The sequence below is a fragment of the Oncorhynchus kisutch genome, linkage group LG5 (genome assembly GCF_002021735.2).
Source record: "Oncorhynchus kisutch isolate 150728-3 linkage group LG5, Okis_V2, whole genome shotgun sequence".
Lineage (NCBI taxonomy): Eukaryota > Metazoa > Chordata > Actinopteri > Salmoniformes > Salmonidae > Oncorhynchus > Oncorhynchus kisutch.
Window position 1 is genome coordinate 13,307,580 of NC_034178.2, and position 3,852 is coordinate 13,311,431.

A 3,852-nucleotide genomic window follows, 5' to 3' on the forward strand; every position below is an offset into this window, starting at 1 on the left:
AACACGGCACAAACACGGCACAAACACGGCACAAACACGGCACAAACACGGCACAAACAAGGCACAAACACGGCACAAACACGGCACAAACACGGCACAAACAAGGCACAAACAAGGCACAAACACAGCACAAACACGGCACAAACAAGGCACAAACAAGGCACAAACAAGGCACAAACACGGCACAAACACGGCACAAACACGGCACAAACACGGCACAAACAAGGCACAAACACGGCACAAACACGGCACAAACACGGCACAAACACGGCACAAACACGGCACAAACACGGCACAAACAAGGCACAAACACGGCACAAACACGGCACAAACACGGCACAAACACGGCACAAACACGGCACAAACAAGGCACAAACACGGCACAAACACGGCACAAACACGGCACAAACACGGCACAAACAAGGCACAAACACGGCACAAACACGGCACAAACAAGGCACAAACACGGCACAAACACGGCACAAACACGGCACAAACACGGCACAAACACGGCACAAACACGGCACAAACAAGGCACAAACAAGGCACAAACAAGGCACAAACACGGCACAAACACGGCACAAACACGGCACAAACACGGCACAAACACGGCACAAACAAGGCACAAACACGGCACAAACACGGCACAAACACGGCACAAACACGGCACAAACACGGCACAAACACGGCACAAACACGGCACAAACAAGGCACAAACACGGCACAAACACGGCACAAACACGGCACAAACACGGCACAAACAAGGCACAAACACGGCACAAACACGGCACAAACAAGGCACAAACACGGCACAAACACGGCACAAACACGGCACAAACAAGGCACAAACAAGGCACAAACACAGCACAAACAAGGCACAAACAAGGCACAAACAAGGCACAAACACGGCACAAACACGGCACAAACACGGCACAAACACGGCACAAACACGGCACAAACACGGCACAAACAAGGCACAAACACGGCACAAACACGGCACAAACAAGGCACAAACAAGGCACAAACACAGCACAAACAAGGCACAACAAGGCACAAACAAGGCACAAACACAGCACAAACACGGCACAAACACGGCACAAACAAGGCACAAACACAGCACAAACACAGCACAAACAAGGCACAAACACGGCACAAACAAGGCACAAACACAGCACAAACAAGGCACAAACACGGCACAAACACGGCACAAACACGGCACAGGGGCACTTCCCAACATTCTTCTCATTCTACTCAACTCCAGTCTTAACAGACACAACCAACTTATTTTTGAAATGGTTCAGTGCTGAATCAAGTCTCTGGCGTGAGAGGTCTCTGGGATTCACAAACCCTGGTTTTAATGAAGTAAAAACAACACCCACACAACCATCGCTAGCTTTTCCCGTGCAAATGTGGAGATGATTACAAGTGAGAAAAGCAGAGAGGGGGTCTGGCTTTCTATCAAATAATCATGTCCCCCCCCCTTCCTCTTCTTCTTGTCCACACATATTTCTAGGTGATTAGTGACGATGTACGCTCACAACCACAACTAGTTCTCATTTACAGTTGATACAAGATAGGTCAACAACAACAACAAAAAAGACTTACACCCTTAAATCAGAACCTGCTTGATATTGACAACCGGTCAAGCTTATCTCTATATGTAGGAAACACAGTATATTTTAGAAGAAAGATTTACTGTAGATATTGCAGGTTAAGTGATGCAGGAGTCCACCTTACAAACCCTCCATGAATGAATAATCGAGTGCTAGTAGCCTACTCAAAGGCTTTCTGCATGTCCTGGCAGACAAAATATAGAATGAATTCCTTTACATAAATACAGTTTAACCACATGAAATGACATGCAAATGAAGTTTGCATAATGTTATACCCAGTGAATAAGTTGGTAGTACAGCCTCGAAACCTTCCTTTTAGAGTGAACAAAACACTTTCACAATACCATTTTTTTGTGGTTTTACGTAACAGCCTATGATTGAATAAGCATTTCTCGGGGGTCTTTGATCTCATAAAGGGGAGGCAACTTTAAATGTTGTTCCCGATTTAAGGTTTCAAAGCAAAAGAATGACCTGAGGACCGTATTTTTTTTTTTTTGCGGGACTAGTCAAGTGTCATTACACATCAAAAGTGCAGGCCTTACATTAAAGCTAATCATTAAATAAGGGAAAAATACCTCATTATTGGGAGCCAAATACATATTATGAATCTCTCTTACTCACAGAGCTGAGCGCTAGGAAATACATATTAGCCATGGGGGGGGGGGGGGGATTATTGCTATGTTCACCAGCCTCACCACTTTCTGCATTACCAGCCAGGTTTGCTCCACTGACATCCATAGAAGATGGCTGAAATGAATTCCTTTGAGTACAATATGTATATACGCTTTACAAGCAGATGACACTGTCCCTATCTCAACAACAAAAAGAGAGACACCGACTGACTTTACAAGATGGGCAGTTCAGTCTAATAAAGTGACTTTTCCGGTCCGTCTCTGTCAAAAAGGACATCAATCTCTTCAGCTATAACAACGTTAGTCCATAATTGGTCAGTGTTATAGGTTCCCAGCTACACTTTATCATACAGAACAATGTGTTCTGAAGACTTGTTTTATTGAAGCATGTAGTCGCATTAGGTAGCCAATTCAACCTAACGAATTGGTGATGATTACGTGATATTATCAACACTGGCATATGTCCATGGAATGAAATTATACTCCCAAAAAGTGCTTTTTATCTCAACAGTGTTTGTTATGTTCGTTCCTTTTTCTTGAGATTTTACACTATTTAATTACTGTTAAGATCATTAAGGAGTGATTTTAAGTATAATTTGCAGTTCGTGAACTGTTAAAAAAAATTACGCTTAATATAATTAACTGCTGTCGTTAGGCCTAATCCCAGTAGGATAGGAGTGAATGCTTGCTTTAAGGAATTACATATATGTAAAATTGCATTAATTTCAATCCAACAAAAAAGGTTTGGGCTGCAAAGGTTTGGCTCCCTCAATGGCATAATTATCTATTTCCAGAGTGTGCAGTGTAAAAAACAGTGTTAAGTCCATTGACTCAGGGTTTTATTCACCGTGCATAACCATATACCTACCATGTACTACCCTCGTAAATGAATTGCCAATGGCCTCTTCAGATCCAGCGCTAAACGTTGTAAGAGAGGCCATACGAACATCTGAGCTTCAATCATTCTAGCTATTAACAATACCCTGTTTACTATAATTCAGGCTGCGTACAAATCATAGCTTGACATCAGGAAGGAGGGCAAGCAGACAATGAGTCTTGCGAGAGTTAAATGACTACATGAACCGTACTTTGAATTACATCGTCCTTTTTCTGTCTGGTGGTGAAGTATCTAATTAAAATAGAGATATTTTCCTGTCAAGAATAGTGGGGACCATGTTTAATTAAGTCAAGAGGACAGTAACATATTAGTGACATGAAAGTCTAGGCAGTCATCCACCATTCGCATGATGCCTTTCATAAAAAATGCATGTGCCCATCTCGAAAGGATCACTATAATTTGTGAAGGAGCATTGTGCACCATTGAAAAGAATATCCCTGGTAAAGTTTTGTACAGAAAACCCTGAAGGAGATCGCTAGCTTTCAGAAACCTGGCTACTATAGCCTAATCACCCTGCATGGATACAGGATCATGTGGTTAACCGTTTCATTGATAAGGTTAAAGAAGTGTCACTTTGTTTTGGCCAATAGTTTAATCACCTCGAAATCATCCCATCCTCCTATCCTATGGCACCGGAGATTATCATTGTCGTCAGACAAAACTGACCAGTAATTTAAATAGATATGATTACACCTACACCGGCATGCTG